General features: G+C 44.4%; 1 protein-coding gene across 5 annotated transcripts in view; it reads right to left on the bottom strand.

Moving 5' to 3' along the window:
* Positions 1-17,005, bottom strand: part of ELOVL6 (ELOVL fatty acid elongase 6) — an 83,398-nt gene that overhangs the window by 41,815 nt on the left and 24,578 nt on the right. Inside the window, exon 1 of one of the 5 annotated variants that reach the window (XM_077300609.1) lies at positions 7,012-7,033. The exons of the other annotated variants lie outside the window; for them this stretch is intronic. The gene's annotated coding sequence lies outside the window, so the exon portion shown is untranslated. Of the gene's footprint in view, positions 1-7,011; positions 7,034-17,005 lie in introns of those variants that run through there. 5 annotated transcript variants of the gene reach the window in all.

Below are 17,005 nucleotides of genomic sequence, written 5' to 3'. Positions count from 1 at the left end.
CCCACAACAGACACCCTGTGAGGTAGGTGAGACTGCCCTGATATTACTGCTCGGTCATAAGAGCTTTATCAGTGCCGTGGCAAGCCCAAGGTCACCCAGATGGCAGCATGTGGGGGAGGAGTGAGGAATCAAACCCGGCTTGCCAGACTAGAAGTCCATACTCCTAACCACTACACCAAGCTGGCTCGCAGAAGAAGGCATAGCAGGTAATTAGGGCTTGTTTGTAGGAGGAAAGGAGGCCTGGTGTGCAGTTCAGGACAGCTCTCTCTGTCTCTCTCTCCCTCCATTGCAGCAGGGGAGGCTCTCTGTGTCTCTCTCTCCGTGGCAGCAGGAGCCATAGCAGGTAATTAGGGCTCGTTCTTAGGAGGGAAGCAGGGCTGGTGAGCAGCTTGGGGTATTTCTCTTTGTGTCTCTGTCTGCCTTTCTTGCAGCAGGAGCGATAGGAGGGAATGAGAGCTTATGTTCAGTCTGGCAGGGTTCTGTGTCTCTCTCTCTGTCTCTGGCGTATCTGAGAGGAACGTGGCTAGGGCCCAGAGAGGGAGGGCGGGAGCTGTAGGGGCAGGGCCAATCAGGGTGCAGCCAGCATTGCTGGCTGCACCCTGATTGGCCCTATTCCAACTTGGACAGCTGGACACGTTCCACCCCCAGGCTGTTTCACAAATATATAGAGGAACCATGGATAAGGATATATATAAAACAGAAGGGGAAAGCATACAGTGACCCATCTACACAGACACAGTTCTACATATGTGAAAGCAGCTGTTCCAATAATTTCATCCACAAACACAAAATGAGCTCAATTGGTTGCAGTTCAAAAAAATTTTCAGAGCTGTATGAGATCTCCTGGGTTAATTAAGTCTGGGACTGCTAATCCACACAGTGCTACAAGCATTGCTTGATCTTTTTGTCAGTACAAGTTAGCATTTAACCCACTGCTCCGTCTTTGGCTTTCCCTTTTAGACACTGGCTTGTCAGTGTTCCAAGAAAGTGAAAGCACTGACCTTTAATTTTTTTTTTAAATCCTTTGAGTGGGTATTTAGAACATCAGGGTCTTGGGGCATGCTTGCATATTGATTTTGCTATTTTGATTGAAATCCCTCCTTGATTATAAAAGTCACTGGGTGATCTGGGCTACTCACTAGCTCTCAGTTTAACCAGGATTGCTGAGAAGAAAAAAATTGGAAGGAAAAAAATATCCAGGACTACAACCTTAAGTTTCTTGCAGGAAACATGAGAAATATGATAAATGCTTTCCTCATTTTTCTCCCTCCCACACAGAGAAAGATAACCCGCCTGCGGATGCCACTGAAATGCAGAAGCAACCTAAGTCTCTGAAAGCTTTCCCAAATTTATTTGAGGCAAGTTAGTACAAGGTAGCAAAGCTCAATTCTATAGAAGGGCCCTGATCTCAGTGAAAGAAGTAAAATGATGGCGGCTTTCTGCTGAACAAAAGAAAAACAGGGACTTCTGACGTCAGACGTCCTACTGAATTTGTATGTGCATTCAGCCAGAGCTACAAAATCTAGGAAGCATTCATTTGGCAGCTATGCAAGGCAAACTGCCAGCCATTTCAATATTCACCAGGTATGCTCCTGACTGTCCTGTAAACCTCCACCTTTGGCATATTTGAGTCAAAAGCTGCCGGTCTTTCTTTCCCATCTTCCCCACTCACATCTCTGTAGGTAGGTTAGTACTAGCTAGCTTCTGGTGCTCCTTGGCTGTCAAAGTAGAGTATTACTCCGTGTGTTTCCCTTTTTGTTTACTTCTTGGTATGGACCTGCTTCTTTATTCGCCTTTTTAATGGAAGTCATCAGCAACAGTTGCCCATGCAAACATGGCAGTTTCTAAGAGGGAAGCTATAGTTACCTTTTCCCCAGTGGCTCTTGCTGTCATAAGGCTTCACCTCATACCTGGGCTACACCTGTTTTGAGATCATGCAGCACAGCAATTGTGCTGAATCTAAGCTGGTGGGGACTCTTCCAAGGCCTTGGTGGGAAACTTGCTGGGAATTCCTGCATAAAATGACTTCAACTCTATGATGGAAGGAAGATGGAATACAAGGATAAGGAGGGAGCTATTTCATCACAACTCACCCAGGTTTCCTGCTGCTATAAAAGGGAGGGTGGCGAACCCTTTTGATCATCAAGAAATGTCACACTGGGAGCCAGAGGACTTGTGTGAACAAAGGCCATATGGCTGTAGTGAAGGGGGAAATTAGGAGAGGTTGAGTGACAATGCTGGCTGAATACAACTCACCATATGGGAGAGAGATTGTTGCAAGGTGGATTCAGCAAAGGCCTGCTATTGGCTTCTGCGTCAAATTTTAAATTCAAAATAGGATTCAAAAGGATTTTTGCTTTTTGAATGGCCTCACAATTACTACAGCTGTGTATATAACCTAGTTTCCTTTTTCTCCTAATAAATGTTATATGCACCTTTGGCATACATAGACCTTCCCTGCCCTAGCTCCCATGCAGGAGCACAAATCGAGGGCGGATGAGGCGCACCGAGCCAAATGCTCCCCCATGTGGGTGCAGGAAGAGGTGGGGCAACCTGCCACAACTAAAACTCCAGCCTGCAGCCCGGCATGAAACCTCCAGTGCATAAACAGTCATACTGAGTACACAGGCCCTATTTCATTATTTATGACAACAAATGTATTGAACCATATATTGAACAAGTGACTTGGCCACAGGAGCTCCTAAGAAATTAATCACTTTGAGGTTTGACATACGGTGGGGCAGTGACTGTTCCCGTAAATACCATGTATATGTTCAGACTAGAACAATTCTTCACACTACTGGTCAACTTTATAAAGACATTCAAGTTCCTTGCCTGAGGAAGCAAGCTTTGGGATGGGAGCTAATTTTCATACAATGGAATTTTAAAATCCATAACTCCACACATAACTTCACGCATAAAATCCATAACTCCACACCATTTGTGATAATCCTACAGTAAATCACTACCATCTCCATAGTGACTATCTAAAGCAATTGTTCAGGGGATTTTGAGCTATTGTTTCATAGGACATCACCATAAAATGTGATGTATGCATCCCAACAGGTATTATTTGGTGCCTGTGATCTCATTAGGTACTGGATTACATTCATTTCTATTGTCCAGTTTCTGGCTTTAACCTAATTTACCAGAATTTTAAAAGCTAATTCTGAAGGCTTGTATCACAGATTGTGGGATTCACTGAAGTCATACCAGCTAGAAAATAAAGCTTATAAACTCTACCCCTTCTTTATAATTTTATGCCTCTATTGAAAAGGAACCAAAAAGATCCTTCATTGTCCACATAAGCAAAGAAATTCTGTCCGGTAATCAAATAAAGGCATGCTTTCATGTCCCTTTATGCAACTTATATAACTTTGAGCATATTCAAAGAGTTAAGGCTCCCTCTTAAGGCTCATCTGGTGCCTATTTTTGATTTTAACTATTTTTGATTTTAACAAAAAGGGTTTTTTAAGTTGTTTTATGGTCTAATCCTAGCACGAGGCCTGTTTTATTAACATCATTTTGGAAGGGAATAGGGGGAGGGACACTCCTCACTTTTACAATTATTTCCATTCTTGTTTACTTTGTTGTCCACTTTTCTCAATGAGACAAAAGGTGGGTTATGACGAGCACTCCTTTAAGACTTCCTTCACCTTCCAGTGATCAAGGGTCCTCACTGGTACACCTTGGAGGGCCCACATCCAGCCGGTGCTGAGGCAGCTGCACTGGTTGCCAATTGCTGTCCGGATCCGGTTCAAGGTTTTGGTTTTAACCTTTAAGGCTTTAGGCGGGTTGGGACCCACATACCTGAGGGACCGCCTATCGCCCTATGTGCCCCGCAGGGCCTTACGCTCTCCAGGGGAAAACCTATTGGTCGTTCCCGGCCCCAGGGAAGCGTGCCTAGCCTCAACCAGGGCCAGGGCTTTCTCTGTCCTGGCCCCTCCCTGGTGGAATGAGCTCCTGGGAGAGCTGTGGGCCCTGCGGGACCTGTCAGCGTTCTGCAGGGCCTGTAAAATGGAGCTCTTCCGCCAGGTCTATGGTTGAGGCTGGGATTGGCGAGGAAGAACATTGCCCCCTGAAGTATTCATCATTACCCTCCATCCCCCAATGCTCTTGTTCGGGTAGGTGAGAGTGGTATTTACCGCCGTGTTGGGTATTTTTATAGTCTTTTAGTGGGGGTTTTAATGGGGGATTTTAAGACTAATGTTACTCGCCACGAGCCTGTAGGGAGTGGCGGGAAATAATAATAATAATAATAATAATAATAATAATAATAATAATAATAATAATACTCCCCAAAATGCTAGCTTGCTCAGCCTCATGTCAAGATGCATTTCCTGCCATTGTAGGTTTCCCAAAGGAAATAATCTCAAAAACATGCTTTTATATAGTCAATAAGGTGGATCCAACAATCCTTCAATTAGCCTTATTCCAGCCTGAGCTACAAGTTGAGTTGCTTTCCCTTCAACAGGTGAGCTACTTAATTTGGAGGCAGACTCCTTGGACTAGAGCAAGGCTTCAAACTTGAGGTGGTATACAAATATTTTAATAACATATATATTTTTCTCCATGGAATGGCAGGATCCATCCCACTAGGTCCACACACATCAAGCTATCCTGCCCTTTTCATCTCTTTCCCAAATTCCCCAGCCCCTCTAACTCTTACACAAGTCCTTGCTCTCAATCCCTGCCTGTATTTAGCCTTAACACAAGCATTTGGTACTCTCATTAATCAAACAGGACGGATGCTCTTCTTCCCTAATTCAGATAAAGGGATGGATGATCGTGATGACTTTGCATGGAGAGAACTATATCCTGCACAAACTGCTTGTTCTGGAAAAGTCAATACAGTTGAGTCCAGAATATGATAAATAAATCTACTGCTATTAAAAATGCTCTCTTTTACCCAATTATTTAAGGTATGGGATCCCTTTCTGGCATTACATCAGACAGAAACATTCATTTTCCGGCCTCAGCCAAGCCCTTTTCTCTAATCCTTAGTCATCTATCAGAGCAAGGGAATTAACAGTAATCGCAGATCAATTATGTTTAAGATTTCATGTCACAGACAAATGGCTTTCCCTCCATCTCTGTTCACCCTGGGACAGTTATGTAGAGAGGAGCCTGGATGAGAAGAGCTAACGGGGCATACAACAGACCTGTCCGTATCATGTCTTTTGGGGGCTCCAACTACCACAGAAAATTATTTTTGTGCAGCCTACATTTGTAAAGTAATGATGCAATGAAGGAAATGCTTTGCTGGTATGAGGATTATACAACTCAGCAGAAATAAATGTCTATTGACTAGTCTGCTCTTGTTATAACAACAACTATATACATGTTATCATGATTTAGATTTTTATTTGCAGATCAAGATATATTACATTCTGCTAGAATCTAAGCACAGACTTTAAAAAAAACCCACCATTATTCTGTCACATGGAGAGCTGCCACCTGGAAAGATTCCTGTAGGCCAGGGGTAGTCAACCTATGGTCCTCCAGATGTCCACGGACTACAATTCCCATGAGCCCCTGCCAGAGTTTGCTGGCAGGGGCTCATGGGAATTGTAGTCCATGGACATCTGGAGGACCACAGGTTGACTACCCCTGCTGTAGTCTATTCCTCCCACTTGGCACATGTGCAATTATGCACATTGAGAGAGCAGCGCCCATATCTTTTCCTGGACTCCATCAATTGATGCAATATCCAGTGTGGATTCAGCGTTGTTCCAAATGTTGTCTTTTTAAAAATAAAAGTTACTACTAACAAGACGACTTTCAAAAAGGAAGAGTAAAATTGAAGCCCAGTATCACCTTAAAGACCAACAAGACGTCCCATGTATAAGCTTTCTCCCTTCATCAGAGCTTTGTCTTTTAAAGCAGTAGTCCCCAACCTTTTTGAGGCTGGGGACCGGCAGGGCAACTGCCCGGCCGCACATGCGCAATGTGCGGGCGCGGCCCTGATTCCCTCTCCTCCCTCCCGCAGTAAGAAGCTTCCCGGGCCACAAGCTTGTGGCCTGGGAAGTTTTTTACTGCGGGGGGGGGGGGGCGGGGAGAGGGAGCTGCGGCCCGGCGACAAGGCCTTCGCGGCCCAGCACCGGGCCGTGGCCTGCGGGTTGGGGACCACTGTTTTAAAGGCTTATACCACGGACATGTTGTTGGCCTTTACGGTGTCGCGTGACTCAAATCTTGATCTTCTACTGCATATCAACATAGCTACCCATCTGACAACTATCTTCATTTAAAGGAACTATTTTGGCTTGTATGGAAACTTTTAGGTTCTACTCAGTGTCACAGAACGACTACAGACAATCCATCACACCGCATAAAGCAGCCATATATTTCTCCCGAGGGATGCTACAAGCACATCCTTAAATGTCTCTGAATCAAACTGCACACTTCAAGGCTGACACCACAGCCATCTTGCATGCTACATCAGCACTGCAATTCATTTTAAAACAAGATGTTATTCTTCGCTTAGGCTAACAGTGATCCAAGCAACAATATTTTGCAACCTAAGCAGCTCACCAGCAATTGGGTCAATGGCAATAAACTGGGGTGTTGTGTAATGTTACCATCTTGAGCTGTCCTGTGTCTAGTCCTTTTAACATCATCTGAATTCTAATTTGGTCTTATAAATTGAAATACTGATACAAAAGGGGAGTAGCCCTAAGTAGATATACTTAGAAGTAAATCCTATTATATTAGAATTACAGCCGTAGTCACCATAAGCTCCATAATAACAGCAGACTTAACTATAGCCGCCTCAATACCACCGTTCTCTGTGCAAACAGACTCTGCAGTTGAAGGAAGGCGATGAGGTTGAAGAAACCCTTCCAGAATCTTACAGCTGTCTTTTTTCCAGCCATTCCCTTCCAGTGTCAGTACACAGTTGGAAGTTACAACGCCAAAAGATGTAATCCTGCTGTCAAACAGGGTGCCGAGTGTAGCTCTTTGATGACTCATAATGAGAAGCAGAAAGAGTCAAACGCCCTCCTCCCTCCATACCTGCTGTCAAGCCTTAATGACTTTTAGTACTCCATGTTCTCGGGATGGATCCATGGCAGCCATAACAGAAGCATCTGCTTATCCTTCCAACAGAAGGCCGCTGTGCTGTACTTCTTCAGATGGATCCTTGAAGAAATACCTAAAGACACCTTAAACCTTGCTACACTAAAAAAAAAAAATTAGATGGATTTCAGTTTGTATCACTAACTTCAGTGAGATTTAAAACTCACAAGCATACAAGAATTACCTTCAGGAACAAGACGACACAGAAGGAAATGTACCAGGGAAAGATGGGTAAAAATAGTACTGTGATGTTCATGGGCTGAGGATGGTGTAACTTGGCACAGCTTTACTTACCAACCATTTCCTACAGAAATACCACCTCTAGATATGTAGGCTACACATACACATCTGTTTCACTGCTAACACTGTATTTGGGTGTCACGAAGAATGGCAATTAAACTCCAGGTTGGGTGCAGTTCGTTCAAATGTGCATCTGGTGCTCCTTACAGCTTCTGTAGCACATATAGCTTAATCGTACATTTGCCAGCTGGATCAAGAGTCAGTTTAATGCAAGTCTGAATGCAGGTGGCTGCACACAAACTGAGATGCTGAACTGGGATTCAGCTGAGTCAGAAGAGGGGAAAGGAGCACAAGGCACTTGCCAATACTGTGTTGCAGCTTGTTGTGAATAGAGTTTCCTTAACCACTGCATAGACATACATTAGAAAGTCACAGAACACTCTCATAATTGCTCAGATCCCAAAACACAACATGGCCCAGAAGGCTACAAGAAAGAGAACTACATGAACAGAAAAAGAACCTTGCTGAATCATACCAGAAGACCATCTGGTTTAGCATTCGCTTTTGATGCTTATGGACAAAGCACAAAGGCAAAAGCTGTTCCCTGCTGCCTGGCACTTGGGAGATACTTGCTCATATCAGTCTACAAGAACATTTAGAGGTGCCACACTAAATCACAGACCAGCATCCAGGTTTCATACAGTGGCTAACCAGTTGCTCTGGGGCAGGGACTCCCAACCAGGGGTCTGATGACTCCCAGAGATCCAGGGGAGCTCCAGAGGGGCTCCACAGTCTTTTCCCTCCTGCCATAATGGACTTGGCTACAAGCTATGGAACTGGCTGCCTCCTCAAAAGGTTGAAAAGGACTGCTCTGGAGAGCCAAAAAGCAAGGCATAGAGATAGCAACTTTCCCCTGATGTCATCTCTTAACACTAATATCCAGAGGCCTCCAGCTATAGAGATTCTTTCCAAGTCAACAAGGCTAGAAATCACTGATGCATCTGGTCTTCACAGCAGGGGCAGTCAACCTGTGGTCCTCCAGATGTTCATGGACTACAGTTCCCATGAGCCCCTGCCAGCAAACTGCACACAAATGCTGGCAGGGGCTCCTGGGAACTGTAGTCCATGAACATCTGGAGGACCACAGGTTGACTACCCCTGCTTCACAGAACTCTGCAACATCCTTTTAAAGCCACACACACTTGTGTCCATCACTGGATTTTCATCATTTAATTACTCATCGAGTTAAAAAGTATTTCTTTTTGTCTGCTTGCCCCCCAACATGCTATTATTATAGGAGAGGGAGAAAAAAACTCTTTGTACCCCCTTTTCTCCACATTATGCATGATTCTGTAACTCTCTTCTTTGTATCCCCCTTAATTTCTGCCCCCCCTAAACTGAGAAGCACCAGGACTTTCAGCCACTTCTCATAGGAAACACGATCACACCATCTCACTAACATGAGATCCTTTGGAGGTTAGAGGACAGCTTTCATGGGACCAGCTCAGGGGAGTGGCAGTGGAGATCTCCTCCTAGACTGGCCTCCCTGCTTCAGGACATGAGCACAAACAGCAATGAAAACTATACATTTTCAAATATTTCCCCCCAGCCATAAGTGCACCAACAATTATTCTACCTTATTTATTTCTCATTAAAAGCAGAGATGCTTAATTCTTAAATTCCATGTGGGCATCAGATTTTTTTTAACCAATGCCTAATAAATCCCTAATAAATCAGGCTATTAAACAGGACCAGAATCAGCATACATCAGAGGGCCTTGCGCTCTGCGGGTGAAAACCTGTTGAACTTGCCCATGAACTTGCCCATGCTGCCAGGGAAAGGCTTGCAGGCAGCTGTGAGCACAGGCAGTGTGTGGGGGGGTCTCACAAGCAAAGAAAGGAAGGACACACAGGCAGGTGGAAGGCATGAGAATGGGTGGGAGGAAATGAGGCAAAGCCTGATGGCGAGCAGATGAGGGGAGTGGGGCCATAAGAAGAGCCCTGCTGGATCAGACCAGTGGGCCGTCTAGTCCAGCATCCTGTCTCACACAGTGGCCAACTAGTTCCTTTGGAGGTCCAACCACAGGGCCTAGAGGCTGAGGCCTTCCTCTGATGTCACCCCCTAGCACTGGGATTCAGACATTGACTGCCTCCCAATGGCAGAGTTCCCTTTAGTCAACATGGCTAGTAACCACTGATATCCCTATCCTGCAAATTGTCTATGCCTATGGCCATCACTACATTCTCCAGCAGCAAATTCCATATTTTATTAACGCTCTGTCTGGGGCCTCTCAAAACAGGAACTGTCCCCATAGCAGCCTGAGGTATTTCAGCTTCCATCCTTATAGCTACATTCACTGGGAAATACAACATTTCGTCCAGAGTCGGGGTCATCTCTACAGGAACAAGGGGTTCCACCAGAAAAAAAAAGTCAGCTCCTCCCATGCATGCACAGAAGTGCTTACTACTTGCCCACTCATGGAGACAAGCAAAATGCTGGCCCATAAATGCAACATCCCATTATGAGAGGTTCTTTATCTGAGTATTAAGCTAAACAACTGTGCTCTGAGTCATTCATTGAACAGTAACAGCTATATGGGTTATTATAGGTTAAAATGTTTTAAAAAATCATTTACATTCCAGAGATCAAATAACATCATGACAACAGAGTCTGCATCAAACAAACACCGCATAGGCATAAACATTAAAGAAAATTAAAATTGAAACACCTTCCTGTACTCACTAGAGTTCGTGTTTTCCGCTTCCTTGTAGATAAAACCTTAGCACAGAACTTGGGCACTTTAACAGAGGTCTCACCTGACTGATCTGCAAGGAGGTGGGCTGTATAAAATATATCCAATCTATCTCGTAACTTAGAGAGAACAGGGATAAGGTGTGTGTCCTTGTAGAATTTACAACATAGTAACAGATACTTAAGAGCCTCTTGCGGAGCAGAGTGGTAAGGCAGCAGACATGCTGTCTGAAGCTCTGCCCATGAGGCTGGGAGTTCAATCCCAGCAGCTGACTCAGGGTTGACTCAGCTTTCCATCCTTCCGAGGTTGGTAAAATGAGTACCCAGCTTGCTGGGGGGTAAACGGTAATGACTGGGGAAGGCACTGGCAAACCACCCCGTATTGAGTCGGCCATGAAAACACTAGAGGGCGTCACCCCAAGGGTCAGGCATGACCCAGTGCTTGCACAGAGGATACATTTACCTTTAACAGATACTTACCATTTTGATTGTGCCCGACTGGCAGGGGCCAAGGTGGTAGGAGAACAGAATGTGTAGCTATCTCCCTTCTAGAGGTACTGAGGCCAGGCCAGAGTAAAGGCTTTGAGGCATTTTTCACAGCAATCGGACAGCCTGCATGTTTTCCTAATCACCATCATAATTCCAATACACACACAAAAAAGAGAAATCTAATCTGTCCAATTGCTGCCCAGTTAGTTTGCTCTGCTTAGTGAGTGAGTGCTTTGAGAGGGACTTGTGGGAAAGACTGAGCCTGGTTTCAGGGGTGACCAGCCTGTGACTCTCCAGACATCCACAGACTACATCAGGGGTAGTCAAACTGCAACCCTCCAGATGTCCATGGACGACAATTCCCATGAGCCCCTGCCAGCGAACAGGGGCTCATGGGAATTGTAGTCCATGGACATCTGGAGAGCCACAGTTTGACTACCCCTGGACTACAGTGACTATGAGCATGGTTCTGGCAGGGGCTCATGGGAATCGTAGTCCATGGATGTCTGGAGAGCCACAGTTTGGCCATCATGACAACCCTGAATACCTGGGAGAGAAGATCATCGCCAAGGGGAAAGTGGGCTTTAGATCTAGCCACTCCACTTTAGACCAATTCCTACTTTTATACCACCTGGCAATGAAACAGAAGGCCAATCCTCATAGGGCACTCTATGTAGCCTTTGTCGACTATAAATTGGCCTTAGACAGCACAGCACAGATTATGGGCTAAATTGTAGATTATCCATATGCTGACAAGGTTAAAACTTAACAGGCGCAGTTGTCAGACAGAAAACGGGATTCAGTTTCTTGAGTACTCAATGTGGCGCTGCACCAAGTATATGGTGGAAGCCATTCTTCCCATTTAAACTAGAACGTTAGGAAATATTTACCCATCTAGAGACACTAGAGCTATCTAAATAATTTTCATTTTGTCCAGCATTTTGTTCGTTTGTTTGTTTTCTGCATCCTTTCTGTTGTATGGGGTGAGGAGTATATTTCTGAATTTTCATATAGCATATGAAGCTGCCTCGTATCTAGACAGCTTGTTGCTCCGTTTATCTCAGTGCTGTCTGCTCTGGCTGCAAATGACTCTTGGGCAGAGACGCGCCCTATCCAGTGCCCATTCCTCCACCCACCAGAGATGCTAGGCATTGAGCCAAGGACCTTCTGCGTGCAGTACATGTGCTCTACCAAAAGCGCCATCCTCTCCCCTGCAGTCTTGTCATTCTTTATGAATACCTTCTTTACACAATACGCCTTTGACATGAATGAAATGCAGATCCAGGAGGAAGGGAGTGAGCATACAGTGCCCATAGAAGCTTGCTTTTTTTCACTGCCAAAGGTTTATCAGGCACATCTAAAGCACAAGAACATCTCTAATGCTTCCGCTAACTTTCCCCAAACAACTACCGTAGACTGCGGAACCTCTATAAAAACTAGTCCATAATATATGAGAGATGGTCTCTCCAGTAGTTACACAAACCTACAGAACATGATTCCCTGGAAGTTCTCCTGCACAATGTCTAGGTGTGCTAAGCATAGATGCTTCTGACTTATGGGGACCCTATGAATTAATGCCATCCAAAACATCCCACCATTAACAGCAATTCTCCGGTCTTACAAACTGAGGGACAAGGAGACGTATGCCGGTTCAGGAAATAGAAGGCAGGAAATTCCAAGTTTACAGGAACTAGCTAGCTTGTTTGGACCCAAGGCCAGTCTGCTAAGAAGATTTTGCCCCAGCAAACACTGCAGAGTTTCAGCAGAGGAACAAGTCTTGAGCTCTCCTCAGTTTCAACTTAGGTTGAGAGCCAGTTTGGTGTAGTGGTTAGGAGTGCAGCCTGGCGAACAGGGTTGGATTCTGCACTCCCCCACATTCAGCCAGCTGGGTGACCTTGGGCTTGCCACAGTTCTGATGAAACTGTTTTGACCAAGCAGTGATATCAGGGCTCTCTCAGCCTCACCCACCTCACAGGGTGTCTGTTGTGGGGAGAGGAAAGGGAAGGCAACTGTAAGCCGCTTTGAGCCTCCTTCGGGTAGAGAAAAGCGGCATATAAGAACCAACTCTTCTTCTTCTTCGTTGCCAGCTCTGAGTTGGGAAATACCTGGAGGCTTTGGTGGTGGATCTGGGAGTGGGCGGGATTTGAGGGACGTCAGTGAATTATAATGCTATGGAGTCCACCCCACAAAGCATCCATTTTCTTCATGGGAACTGATCTCCCTAGTCTGGAAATGACCAGTAATTCCGGGGGCGGGGGCGGGGGAGGGGGTCCCCAGGTTCCTTAGAGAGAATGGCATCTCTAGTTCACTCACTAGCTTGTTTGGATCCAAGGCCAGCCTTTTTTTTTTTTGCCTCAGGAACAACTGAAGAATTTCAACAGTGGAACAAGTCTCGTGCTTGTCTCAGTTTAAGCTATTGGACTCCAGCCTCTGGAAGGGGCTTCTTAGGCTATAATGAACAGGTTGATTCCTAGGACTAGGATTTACAGGCCCTATTAGGAACTATTGCAGGACGATACGACCCAGGAACAGCTGCAGCCAGAATTAGAGCAACACTGTGGATTCCAGATTTGCATACAAGCATGCAAACTGCCTAACAAGTCTCAATTGTGGCATCTACTTCACTGTGGAGGAGGGGTGTGAGATAGGAAAGAGCCCAGCTCAAGCCTGGTTCGGAAGCCTTGGCAGTGATTTTAAATGCACATCTCATCAAACATCCAGGCAAATGGAAGTGTCCTGGGATTCAGGAACTAGTGCATTGTCAGAGGAAATGACATTTTAAATAAGTGCATAAGTTAGCATGCAAGATGTGAGCGCAGCCAATGACGCAAAGATTTTTAAAATCAAATCACGGGGTTGGGGGTGGAAGAGAGTAGAAATAGCACAACAGTGACTCAGCGAAGCTCATCTGTCTGTTAGGTTTACACACAATTCCAGTTACTAATATGCAATCAGATCACTATCCAAGGATGCTGAATTATACAACAGAATCTATTATGACCTTCTTTACCATACCAGGTTCTACACATTTCAACAATCTTTTCGGTCAGGCCACACTGCAGATTTAAGGCTGCTAGAAGAAAAACCTGGATGGTATTTCAACAGACTAGATTTAAGCATAAGGTGCATGTCTACTACACCCTACTAGATGCTGATCAAACTATCATTCAAGGCACACATTTACAGAAATGGCTAGGCCACCTGTATCATTGCAGTACTGTCACTCTGTCACTCATTTGGGACACTTCACAGACAGGTTTCACTTTTCTCTTTCTGGCCAGCAATATCCTTTTAAATAAGAAAGTGAGTCGGGCAGCAGAAGAATCATTGCATACATAGCACAGAAGTACTCAAAACCCATGAAAAGCAGCAGATTGCTCAGGAGAGTAAGCTAAGCTACATGAACACATACATAGCACAGAGAACTCAAAGCCCATGAAATTTTAAATGTTTTATGTATTGTTCTCTGTTATGATGTAAACCGCCCTGAGCCTCCGGGGAGGGCGGTATAGAAGTATGATAAATAAATAAATAAATAAATAAATAAATTGTTCTTTCCTTGAGCATCATCTTCTCACCTACTGGACACACCAGATAGGGACTGCTTCTTCCCTTATAAAAGCCAGTTTTGCTGCCTATATGCGTCCAACTATCCCATACACGAGAGAGAGAGAGAGAGAGAGAGAGAGAGAGAGAGGGAGAGGGAGAGGGAGAGAGAGAGAGAGAGAGAGGGAGCTATCAACAGGAAAACTGTTGTTTTTTGTTTTAAAAAGAGGCCTAGATTAAACAAGGATAACCAATCAGAATAGATAAGAGGAGGACGTGCGGACAAAACAGGCTTTCTCAACCAGGGTTTTATGAAACCCTGGGGTTTCTTGATGACCCTGGAAGTGTTTCACAAAGGGTTGGGAGCTGATTAATTTTTAGTATATTTTTAAAATTGGTTAAGCATTTATCATGATATGACCATATATGGTCATGTTGACCCACCCACCTTACCTCCCAAAATGGCCAGTGATGGGCCTGAAGGGGGTGGGAAGGAGCCCCGGGTGAGCATGTCTACAGCTATGCTTCCCAACCACATTCTGCATAATTGTGCTACTTCTGGGATTTCTCAAAGCCTGAAGAAAGTTTCAGGGGTTTCTAAGTGGTAAAAAAGTTTATAAATGATAGACAAAAGGAAGGCCTAATCACTTTCCAAGGCAAATATAAAACTTGTATAAGCAATGGGCCTTAGACAAGAAAAACCGGGATGACCATCCAAGTAGGAGACATATTTCTGGTCCCAGTCTACAATACGCAACACAGGAGATCTATGATCACATTTAGAGTATGTTTTTATTAAGTGTGAATAGATGCCCTGTTTGTGAAAAGATGTCCAACTTGCATTGGACATAGCACATTTCACCCCTGAGGCCTGAGGCAGCGCGTAGGAGGCCAGTGCCACGGCACAGAGAGGAGGGGTGGTGACTGTGTGCCAGCTGGCAGGGGTTCATGGGAATTGTAGTCCATGGACATCTGGAGGGCCACAGTTTGACTACCCCTGGATAAAGCATCAGAATTATGCTGCTGCAATGTACAAATCACAACTAATAAATCACTACCAAATTGCAGAAAACAAGGAGCACACATGCTTGATAAGAAACTATACAAAGGAGTTCAAACTTGGATTTAAAATCAAATGTTTTTACAAAACTAGAATACTTAAGTGGTAGCTGATGCCCATAAAGAAGCATGATTAGAATGCAGTGGAGGGAAACCACCGTTTTTCTTAAAAGGGAGAATTTTAGAGCTCTAATCAAATACCTCTGCATTTTTATATTTTACCATTGAAGCATTAAAAGAAAGCTGCCTTTAACTAAATTTCAGTCTTGCTTGGTACGAAAAAAGCAGTTAAGGAACAAGCAACTGCTTGTGTAATTTTTTTTTGTTTAATTTTTTTTAATTAAAAAAAAATGTGTCCATGTCTGTTTGCCACCCATTCATAAAGAGACTAGGGCTCTTGAAGCGTGCATTTCAGATAATTTGAATATCCCCTTGTTTAAAGCACATCCTTCCTGCCTAGAAAGACAGTGTTAATCATCTTGATCTATAAACAACTCTGATTCCACATTCTACTTCTCATTAGAATGTAAAAGAAAGGGAGACTCACACCCTCAGAAATGTATGAATCTAAATGCAGTCATAAAATTAGACTCCCTTTGCAAAGCAGAGCTGCACTAAGCAGGGTGCAGGGGCTCGACTGGCATGTGGGCAAAGTTTGGACGGCATTTCAGGCACGCCTCCCGAAGCCATAAACCTCACATAATCTCTGAACAATCAGCACAGGCTGCCTGGGCTCCTACTGGTGTGCCCTGCATCAGCAGACATCAGAAGACGATGGTTATTGGCTGGACTACCGAAAGGGGAGTAACTGTCATTTATTGCTGATCGCAAACAACTGACAGTCTGCACAAAATGAAAAGCGAGTGGGAATTCCGTGCTTGCACAGTGATTGTGTGTGTTGCCCCCAAAATTTTACAGACACCAATCAATTTTTGGTACCTTCCCAGCTGTCTGTTGTAACACCAACTTCTGTGTTAAGTTTACCATCTGCAAACTCTGTTTTAAGTAACTTTCCACCAAAAAACAAAAACAAAAAAGAGTCAGATGAAAAGCATGGCTAAAATAGCTATTACTAAAATTATTCAGCCGCTTAGGGAAGCAACGATTTGTGAACAAGTTTGCTACAATGAATGTTTCATTAAAGAAGTTTTAAAAGAAGTTTTATGAGTGTTTATAAATGATTGCTATAGTGTTCTATTTGGCTAGTTCTGTTCTAGGTCAACCAGACAGCCCCAAGCATCAAGAAGGAAGGGTCAGACTATACAAGTATTTGCCATATTTGACTGCTTATTTGACTGCTTAAACCATATACCTAGATATTCAGCCTGAAGTCCATGCAATTTTCTGTCAATCACATTTAATATTAAATCCAAAACAATGTACAAATAACACGAGGGAGTGAGAATGAGGCAAACCTAAAAATCTGACTGGCCTTATGCACCTTTGTTCCTTCCTTGGTCTGAAGTAGCACAATAAAATCAGAGTCCAGTAGCACCTTTAAGACCGACAAAGATTTATTCAAGGCGTGAGCTTTCGAGTGCAAGCGCTCAGAACGAAGGGTGCTTGCACTCGAAAGCTCACGCCTTGAATAAATCTTTGTCGGTCTTAAAGGTGCTACTGGACTCTGATTTTATTGTGGTACTTCTGATTAGTTAGGCACAGGCTCTAGGAATTTTGGGTAGGCCAAAGGGAAGTTAGAGATGGGCTGTCACTCATTGAGAGAGTCTTTGATTTGCATGCAGATGATCCCAGGTTCAATCCCCAGCATCTCAAATTAAAAGGACCGGTACAGAAGGTGATTCCAGAGACCCTCACCTGAGATACTGGAAAGCCACTGCCAGTCTGA

The sequence above is a fragment of the Paroedura picta genome, chromosome 10 (genome assembly GCF_049243985.1).
Source record: "Paroedura picta isolate Pp20150507F chromosome 10, Ppicta_v3.0, whole genome shotgun sequence".
In the NCBI taxonomy this organism is placed as follows: Eukaryota; Metazoa; Chordata; class Lepidosauria; order Squamata; family Gekkonidae; genus Paroedura; species Paroedura picta.
This window is presented reverse-complemented; position numbering and strand designations above follow the sequence as displayed.